This window comes from Notamacropus eugenii, chromosome 5 (assembly GCF_028372415.1).
Source record: "Notamacropus eugenii isolate mMacEug1 chromosome 5, mMacEug1.pri_v2, whole genome shotgun sequence".
Classification (NCBI taxonomy): domain Eukaryota; kingdom Metazoa; phylum Chordata; class Mammalia; order Diprotodontia; family Macropodidae; genus Notamacropus; species Notamacropus eugenii.
Window position 1 is genome coordinate 207,029,716 of NC_092876.1, and position 10,990 is coordinate 207,040,705.

The 10,990-nt window shown below is 39.1% G+C and overlaps 1 pseudogene; it reads right to left on the reverse strand.

Annotated features, from left to right (window-relative positions):
- Positions 1-9,566: 9,566 nt before the first annotated feature.
- Positions 9,567-10,644, reverse strand: LOC140507794 (large ribosomal subunit protein eL29 pseudogene; annotated as a pseudogene).
- Between the last annotated feature and the right edge of the window lie 346 nt (positions 10,645-10,990).

Sequence of the window (10,990 nt, forward strand, 5' to 3'; positions counted from 1 at the left end):
AACGCCACAGAAGCAGACTCCTCCCAGGACAAGCTGAAAGACGTAATCACCTCGGTCCATTTGGCTCTACTGAACTGACTGATCATCCAGGAAGAAGGGGAGGAGTCTATTTAATTTTTCAAAGTGGAAGTTCTTTGATATTTCCAGGGGTTTCTCCCCTATACCTTTGCTTGTTCTGCTTCTAAGTTCATCAGGAATTCAAGGTTTACAAAAAAGATGAGCAGGTGGTTGGATTAGAAAACCTCCAGAACCTTTGCCTGCTTAACATGCTTTGGTTCCAGGAATTTATGGTAGAAAAAAGAACGGTTTGTTTAGCTCTAATATCCTGAGGATAGAGCTTGAAAAGTGTGGTAAGTGCAAGCATTGCTACAGGCAAGGTTCTCTAGGAGACCAGATGTTACTTGGGGTGGGTGGGGGGGACTGAATAGGCACAGGAATTAGTTGACAGGAAGGGATGGGGTGAGTAAAAGAATTTGTGGAATCTAAGTAATCCCTGCTATAAGCTTATTTCTTAAGCATAACTTTCTAAAGGGGTAGCCTTGCTGTGAAATTCTCTGTTAGGGCTGAATGAATTCAGACCACCATGCTGCTACTATGTGATACAGATGATAGACTAGCCTATTGTCTGGAAATAGACACACATGCACACATATTATCTACTGATCTGTACACAGGTTGTTTACTCCAGTAAAACATAAAGTCCTTGAGAGCAAGAACTGGTTTTGTTTGTTTTGATTGTTCTACCAAAATGCTTTAATTCAAATTAATGAATAAATGGTTGATGAACTGAAATTTCTTTTCCCAAAGCTATCAGCAAACTCTTAATTGCTAAATCTCAAGGTTTTTTCTTCCTTGTAATCCTTCTTGACCTACATGCCAGGTTTGACAATGTTGATAACCCTCTTAAGCATCCTTTCTCCTCTTTGGGTTTCTGTGACACTTCTGTCATGGTTCCCTTTCTACTTCTCTGCCCACTCCTTCTCTGTCTTTTTTTTTCTTGATCATCCATATCATGCCCTCTAACTATGGGTGATCTCCAAGACTTGTTCTTTCATCCCTCTCTGCATACTCTCTCTTGGTAACTGCATCACCACCATGGGTTTAACTATCATCTCTACAAGGATGACTCCCAGATTCATATACCCAGTATCCGAATCTGTTTCTCCATTCAGCTTCAGTCCTACATCACCAATTGTCTGTTGGACATCTCAAATTGCATGTCCCAAAGACATCTTAAACTCAGCGTGTCCAAAACAACAATTCATTTTTTCACCCAGACCTGCTTCTCTTCTAAACTTTCCTGTTCCTGTTGAAGGGAATGCCATCCTTCCAGTGTCCTAGGTCCCTATTCTCAGCATTATCCTCAGTGCCTTTCTTTCACCCACATATCCAATTAGTTATCAAATGTTGCCATTTCTACCTCATTAACATCTCTCTCATCTAATCCTTTCTCCGCTCTCACCACACTATCTTAGTTTCAGCTTTAATAGTCTCTCTATTAGGTTATTGCAACAGACTCTTACTTGGGCTTCCTGCCCCATCCTTTTCTCTGCTTCATTACATTCTGCACACTGCTGCCAAAATGATGCACCTTACACACAAATCTGACCAGGTAATTTGCATAGTCAATAAATTCCAGTGATTCTTTATTGCTTCTAGAATAATCGATAAAGCTCCTTTGTTTAACTCTTAATGCTCTTTATAACCTGAGCCCACCTTATCCCTTCAGATGCACTGTGTGTTACTTACCCTCCTGTACTCTACAATCGGGTTAACCTGGCATTCTCTCTGTTCCTCAAACAGAATATCTCCCATTTCAGTGTCTTTGTACTGAGCAATGCCAGTGTTTAGATCATGCAGTCTATTGACCCCCAAATCACGGAATCTCTCTCTTCCTTCTAAATATATCTCAGATATCATCTTCTACATTTAGCATTTCTTGATCCCTCAAACTGCTAATTCTTTATCTCTCAAACTTTGTAATTAAATCTGTGCATTTATAAGCTTTATATTTTTCCATATATGCTTGTATGCATCCTCTTCCCTATTAGAATTAAACTGATTGTGAGTAGGAGTTATTTGTATTTCTAAAGTAGGTTCTTAGCAAATGCTTGCTAATTGATTGAATTTAACAGAAGTTCCTTGCAAACAAGAAATATTTCACTTTTGTCTTTGTATCCCTGTCTATTGGAAAAAATAGCATGATATGTCCAATAAAGAGTGAAACAACTCTTTAAGGTTCTACTTTGTAGAGATGGTATTGACCTACATTGGAAGAGGGAGTTTCTGAACCTGGTAATTGTGTATACCAATGAAAGCATACTTGTCATCACTATTCTCATCTTAGCCGTATGCCCACAATAATATCTGGTATAACATGCAATTCATGCATGGTAGTGACATGTTTGTTGAAGGATGCCCTATGTAGAGCAAAGGATCAATTTGAATTCATCATAAAACACAAGGAAATTTTGAATTTTACTGAGGAGTACTCATGTCACTTTCCTAAGAAGTCAAAAGTGATTATTGCTTGTGATAGATTTATCCGGGCAGAGTAACAGCTATTGCTAGCAATTTTTACACCAGGAGCATTTAGGGGGAAAACCGTGCCCAGGAAAGGGACCTTCACCACCGGGCAATAAGCATTTAATAAGCTGCCAGTGCACTGTCTAATGCCTTCCTGTTTGCATATACTCAGTGTAATTGGGTGGCAAGCTCAGTCACTTTTACCTTGAAGAAGAAATTCAACTGTTGTTGATGTCATCTAACTTTCAGCATCCTGGGGGAAACCCCGTTTATCCCACTCTAGCTCTACCTCTGAATAAAGGCTAATCTTGTTATAATTTAACTTCATTTGATAAAATGCCCAGAGTTTTCTAAATGTTTTTTTTTTTCTTTTCTGGTTCCTATCCCCACCCGCTTAAAGCAATGGACCGTTTAGTAAATCACTTCAGACAAACAGACAGAGTCATATCTTTCTCTGGGTTTCATGGTAGGGATATTTTGCAGGCATTGGCTGTTTCAGATTGCTTCTCTCAATGCCAATAAATCTGCCATTCGCAATGCTGTGTCTGCCAAGAAATCCCTTGGGCCTCTGTGTGGTTTAAACAGAGGATATATGAAAAGACTGAACAAATACTGGCGTTTGGGACTCATTCTTTTCTCTTAAACTGCCCTTGCCGGCTTAAGCAAGATATTTTTTCATAGCATTCCCAACCAAATAGGAAGACCTCCTGCTGTTATTTCACATATTTAAGAGTTTTAACTCACTTTAACTTAGGAGTTAAAAAGTAAAATGTTGCATCCCTCGATTGCTCACATAAGTAGCTTTGATGTAGGACATGAATTAAAAGGAAACCCAGGGTAAGGTCCTGGACAGATGTTTGAGCATCAAGGTGAGTATATTTCCCTTGCTTTTACAAGAAGGTCACACAAACAAAGACTGATGACTTGCCAGTTTGCCAGAAAATGATATTATTTCATAGTGATTACTTGAGTCTAGGGAGTAGAGACCAGTCAAAGAATTTGTATAAGGAAATGGACTTTGAAAAAAAATATTCTAAAGAAGTTGGCATAGGAATGTGGTGGGGTAGGTTAGGTTTTATTGAACACCCATTGTGTGCCAGAGAAGTACAGGTCATACACACACACACTCACACACGTGCACATACACACACACACACACACACACACACACACACACACACATACACACACTACCTCCAGGAAGAAAGTTGACAGCCCACAACACCCATGCTGGAGTTCTTACTTGAGCTGGCCCTTGTATGTTGGGCAGCACAGTACTTAGGCCACCTGGAAGGAAGACAGGCTAGCAGGATGAAGAAAACTCTGAGCAAGGGGGTCAAGAGACCTGGGTTCTAGTTTTAGCGCTGCCACTGATTCCTTTCTGGTAGTTCAGAGAGTTATCTCTCTAGTCTCTAGTTTTCTCATCTGTGAAATGTTGGTAGATGGACTAGGTCAGATCTTCCCAGTCTCTTGGTCTCTAGCTTGGCTTTTGGTGAATTTTCTGTACTCTTGATACCAAATGAAAAGAAATAAATTGTAGAGTTTGGCATTCATAGGTTTATGACAAAAAAAACTAAAGATTTTAATATAAATAGGATAATATGGTTATTTACCAAATATTTCCTCTAACCTCTTACCAGGCTACTCATACCCTCTGGGAGTACATGTACCCCAGATTGGGAACCCGTGGGGGCTACATGAGATTCCTTCTAAGTACTATCCTAATATCAGCAGTCCTGAAAATATGGACTGAATTTCATTTCCATCTCTACTTCATAAATGCCTTATTCTGGAATGAGTATTCTCTCCCTCTCTCTCTTCCTCTCTCTCTCTCTCCCTCTCTCCCTCTGTCCCTCTGTCCCTCTGTCCCTCTGTCCCTCTGTCCCTCTCTCTCCCTCTCTCTCCCTCTCTCCCTCTCTCTCCCTCTGTCCCTCTCTCCCTCTCTCTCCCTCTGTCCCTCTCTCCCTTTTTCCTTCTCTCTCTCTCTCTCTCTCTCTCTCTCTCTCTGTCAGTGTCTTTGTCTCTGTTTGTCTCTCTGTCTCTTTCTGTCTCTCTCAGTCTCTGTCCCTCCCTGTCTCTATCTGTGTCTGTCTGTCTCTCTTTCTGTGTCCATCTTACACATCCTGATAGGATCTTATAGGACATCAGTTATCTGGGATTTCAAGTATAAAAGAACCTAGAGGTCATGAAGTGACCCTTTAGCAGAAAAGGAGAACTTATAGAGGGAGAAAAATAATGAACCAAATTCTGAATTTAAGATGAAAGCTTGCTTCCTATGTACCATTTTATATTAATCCCTAAACTAGCTAGCAGGGTTGTCAGGCTGAAAGTACTGGATATACTTTAAAGTGCTGAATAAGTATGCATTATTATCATCATTATCAAGTTCAGCAATTCCGTTGAACAGGCATTCATTAAACACCTACCATGTGCAGAGCATTGTGTTAGGAGCTAAGAAAAATACAAAACTATGGATACAACGCCATTCCTGTCCTCATATAGCTTTCAGATTATATAATATTACAAGAACATGAATAATCAATAAAACAAGAAAATAACTATAACACAAAATAATCCATGAGAATTATGAGAAACATGCTCCCGTAACTTCCTAGGGGGAAGAGGTCACTCACTACAAAGGCTAAGAGAGAAGGTTTTATGGAGGGAGTGACTCCTGACTTGGCTCCTTAAAGAACCACAGGTAACAATTCAACAGGTGTTATAAGTGGGTGGGAAGGGAACGGGCATTCTAGGTTTACAGAACAGAGTGATCAAAGGCTCAGAGGCTGGCAGGGCATGTTCAGTTTGTCTGGAGCGCAGAGTACATAGAAGATAATACAAGGCATAACTGGAAATGTAAAACAGTACCAGATCCAGGCAGGGGTGGGGCTAATTGCAGGCAAAGGAGTTTGAACTTTATTTGGTAAGCAATAGGGATCTACTACAGGCTTCTGAACACATCAGGGGCATGACGTGTGTATACACAAGAAAGTTATAAATAATATAATTTAGCATCAATATAACATATCATAATATGATATAATATAAATGACGTGATATGGCATGATATGATATGATATAATTAATATAATACAGTATGATTAATATAATATAATTAGTATAACATAACATAATGTGATGTGGTGTGGCATGGCGTGACACAACATAACACAACACAACGCCACATAATGTAACATAATATAATATAACGAATATGTGTAAGAAAGGTAATTGTCACAGAAGCATGAAGGATGGATAGTGTCAAGCAGGGGGAGAGTGGAGACGGGAAGACTTGATGATAAGAAACTATTGCAATTGTCCATGTAGGTGATAAGGAGAGATTATACTATGGTATAGACAATGAGAATGGAGGGGAAGAGACAGACTCCAGAGGCGTTGAAGAGGTGTGATCAGTACAGGATACACAAGTCAAAGGTGAGGAAAGAGGCAAAGGTAACATCAAGGTTTCAAAGCCTGAGTGGATCATGGTGCTGCTTTTGACAGAAATAATAAAGAAAATATCCTTTCTTTGTAAGGCATAATGCCCCTTGCTGTGGGAAATGATATGCTGACCTCAAAGAGATTAGAATATGGTTGTGAAAATAAGGTATGTACATACAGGAAAAAACAGGCAAACCATGAAATATCTAATAATATACACATATGAGTTAGGGGTATACAATTACTGTGTATTCATTGAATCATAGAACTAAGAGAAATAATTCCCATTCTCTCATTTTACATTGAAGAAACGGGCCAAAAGACCTTTTCCTAGGTGATTACAGGCAGAATGGGAAATTGAATCCAGTTCTCCCGACTGCTGGTCTAGGATTTTATCCACTAGAAGGGCAAAGGAATTGCATCTTGGGATGAGAGAGAAAGAATTATGAAATCATAACCTCCCAGAATTGCAGAAAGTTGGAGCTTGAGGGAACCTTCAAGTTGATCCAAATCTTCATAATCATAGAATACTATAACCAAGAGGGACCTTTGATCATCTAAACCCAAAGTCATTTTAAAATCTGTTTTGTCCCAGATAATTTTCATCCTACAAAGAAGGAGTTGTGGGGGAAAAAAGAAGATGGAACTTATTGATCCTCATGAAAATAATTATCAATGCTCAGGGCGTGTGGTTATTATGGAAATTGAGCAGTGTGAACTGATGGTGCCAGAAGATATATTTCATTTATTTTTGTCCATCTGGATTTACTTGGTGATAAAAGAAAATGGAGAATTCTCACATTATTTTTTTCTCTCATTTCTGCTTCCCTCAGAAAAATGAATGGAATCACAACTGAGCCCTGAATTTTTATCTGCATTGGGAACTTGGCTCTATTTGTCATAAGTTGTGCCAGAAGATGGGAGAATCCCTGATCAGAGTCTAATTTGGAAACGGATATAGAATTCCCCCTCCCCAGCCTGAGAGCAGATTGGCCAAGTTTGATTAATTCATAATGTGGAAAAGTAATTTAGCACAATTGTGCTAAGTATTTTGATAGACGGTTTTATCAGAGACTCTGTGGTAAGAAATTGAAATGCCTGTGACCTTTGTGACCTTGGACAAGCTTCATAGGGTGGTTGTGTGGGTCAAATGAAATGACACATAGGAAGCGTATTATAAACTTTCAAGTACTATTTGAATATCTTATTGTCATTATTAAATTGTATTGGATTGCATTGTGTTATGTTATACATTATTACATTACATTGTATTATATGTTAATATTATATATTACATCATATTGCATTATATCATACCATTTTTGTGTTACATGGTATCTATCATATTAATTAATGTATAGAGTTGGAACATCTTTGTCTAGCTGGAAAACCCCCAAAATTCGTCTAGTTCAACCTTTTTTTGTTTTGTTTTGTAAAGCAAAACAAAAAAAAGAGAAAAACTGTGTTCCAGAGAGAAATAATTTTCCCAGAGTTCCACAGGATTTGGATCCAGATCCTTTGACTCCAAGTCCAACGTCCTTTCCTTATTGCTTTACTGCCTTCAAGGGAGAAGCGTTAGAGATCGTTTGGTCCAACCCCCTCTTTTTGCATAAGCAAGAACTGAGCTTCATAGAGTGATTTATATGGACAGTTGATGGCAGAGCTGCAGTCGTATCCTAGATCCTGGGCTAGTGTTTCATGATGAAGTACGGAGAAATAGCTGATGAATAAAGCCAGTAGGTTGGTATATATGTGTGCATGCATACACATACACATACACATGTACGTATGTGTATATGTGTGTGTATTTAGCTAGATGGCTTACTGGATAGAGCGCCAGACCTGGCGACTTCATCTTCCTGAGTTCAAATCTGGCGTCAGACCCTAGCCATGTGACTCTGGACAAGTCACTTAACCCTGTATGCCTGAGTTTCCTCATGTGTAAAATGAGCTGGAGAAGGAAATGGCAAACCACTCCAGTCTCTTTGCAAGAAAACCCCATGTGGGATTCACAAAGAATTGGATATAACTAAAACAACTAAATGAAAACAACAAAATACATATGTATGTACACACTGATGTGTGTATCTGCACGTACATATATATACACATGTGAATATGCATGCCTGCACACGCATATACATACATGTGTGAATATGTGTGACACATATGTATGCATCATATGTGAGGAAGTATAACCTGTATAAACACAAAGTGTATATGAATGTCTTGAGGGCTAGAAATCATACAGTGGGGGCACAATCCTGAGAGTCCTCCCACATTCTATGCCAAATTCTTTTGAGGTAAGATGCCGTAGCACTCAATAAATATTTGCTGATGAAGAGGAAGGTTCCATGGAGGTGATGGGTAAGTTACTACTGACCCCACCCATAGTAAAGCCATTGTCTAAACAAGTTTTGGTATAGTTCTTTTACTCAGATTCCCAAGATGGGTTGCCTTTTCCTCTGACCATCTATTTTTTTAGTTATATTGGTACCCCTAGAAAACAGACTTTTGTCAGCTGTTCACTGGCTTAATGCAAAAGCAGTCCCTAGAAAAACTGAGTCAGAAAAAAATTTGTGTTTGGACCCATCAGTTTACTTTTCTTCGCCATTTCCCCCTATAATACATCCTCTTTCTTCTCTCCCTGAAACCCTTTGTACCTTCCCTCATTGATACTATCTGCTCATATTTAATTAACATACACACTAAGACATAAGTTAATGGTAGGACTAAATGATTTACCTTTCCTGGTGTATTTTCATTTTGATAAGGAATAAAATATCAAGATGAATGAATTTCCAATTGCAGAAGTTTAGTCAGTGAGCCAGTTGGATGAGATTTGGGCAGGGAGTGATTTTTCCTTTTTTTTTTTTTTTTTTTTTGGCAAAATACTGCTTTTGCAAATAGCTCCATCTACTCATTAGGTCAGTCCTATATTCATTGATAGTCAGTTTGGTCCATAATAGGAAAATAGCTAGAGCATTCATCCAAGTTAAATGACTGCCTTCTGTCTCCCCGATAAGGGAATTAATTTTTCACATCTATGTCTGTTGTCACTTAAGCTTTTGATAAAGTTTTCACACCAAGTGAGAGCCTTTGATTTTCAAAGACAATATTATCAAAAACTTCAAAAAACGGTATGTTAATAGTTTCAGCCTCCTTTATTCAGAACCATCACTAAACAAAAACAAAAACTATGGTCCTCAGTCTAAAGCATTGTATGGTGGCAAGGTCCTAGATTTGGATTCAGGAATAACCTAGATATAAATCTCCCCTCTAATACCCACGATCAAAAGTCACTTAACTCTTTTGACTTTCAGTTTCCTTATCCGTACAATGGGTATAATTGCTATAACGCCTACCTCAAAGAGCTGTTGTTAGGGTCAAATGAGAAAGTATAGGTAAAACACTTTACAAATCTATATAATGCCAGCCATTGTTATTACCAACTTATGTGGAAATTCTCCAACTTTTTTTTAATGACTCATCATTTCCCCTAATTGTGCAAAATAGTGAATAATCATACCCTGGCTAGTAAAAAACAAATCAAATTTTTAAAAAAGCTGTGATTTGAGGTTTAAACAAGTCCTTCTGTCCTAAAGCAACAATTTTGAAGGCTTGGGACTAGCAGGTTTAGCCCCAGCATTTTTGGGTTTGGGTGTGGCAGGCTTGGATGTGGTGGGCTTGGGGTCAGTAGGCTTATCAGCCTTGGATTCATTGGGCTTTGTGGCCTTAGAATTGGACTTGGCAGCCTTAGGATCAGACTTACTGACTTTGGTGTCAGACTTAGTTACCTTAGGGTCAGTGGACTTGGCAGCATTGGGGTCAATGGATTTGGCATCCTTGGAATCAGTGGTTCTGGCAACCTTAGAGTCAGGCTTCATGATCCTGGGACCTGGGCATTTGGTGTAGACCCTAGGCCTTGACTTGGTGGCCATCTTATGGCCAGTTGTAGCTCCAATGTGATACTCACAACACCTACAGCAGCCATGAATATCCCAGTATAATTCTGAATCTCAAAATACAACAGACTCTCCACATGGAAGACAGAACCAAAACATTTATTCAGACACCAGAAAGCTGAATCCCAACACCAAAAAGCCAAATTCATCACAGCAGCAAAGGAATCTATGTACAATAACAGTGCATGGGGCACTACCAACCCCAAGCCTTCCCTCTGTTAGGTTTCCCACAAACCAGCTCCCTTTAACAAATCACAAGCAAGCTCTCTCACTCTCCCCAGTTACTGCCTGCTGTCTCTTTCCCAGTTCTGATTGCTCTACCTGTTAGCAAACTCCTCCCACCACAGGCTCCATGTAACTCAGATTTCCATGTGACACAGGCAGGTCACATGGGCCTATAAATGGATGGGAAAGATCTTCCCATTTACATTACCATTGCCTTGGGAATCTTGGGCCTGAGGAGCTTGGCCTTGTAGGCCTTGGTGCTCAGGGCCTTGATAGCCTCTGCTTGGGCCTTGATGGCTTTAGTGTTGTTGACCCACATCTTTTTCAGTCTCTTCTTGTTGTGTTTCTTAACAAAGAGCACGTTTCTCAGAAACTTGGGGTCAACCCATTTCAGGGACTCATATCTTTTTGGCCTAGGTTTCTTGATGCCATTTCTGTGCCATTTTTGTGATTAGTTGTGGGTAGTATGGTTCTTGGACTTAGCCATCTTTACACCTCAGCCTGTACTATTGGGCACTCCACTGACTGTAAAGGTCAAAACAGAGAGATAAAGCTGGAACTCAAAACCTTATAAAAATGAATGCTAAAAACTGTCTTTATTTACAATTAGGAAAAAATAGAATATTGTTTTTTTTAAAAAAGAGACAGCTTTCTAATGTAGTAGATAGAGTATTGAACCTCAAAGGTTTGTCATAGGAATCAAATAAATAATACTTGGAAAGCACTTTAGAAATCTTAGTGTTAACATATAAATGCTGGTTTTTATTATTAAGAAGCTTATAATTGTATTATATTACCCAAATTGTCTTGTAGCTCTGTATCTTGATCAATCT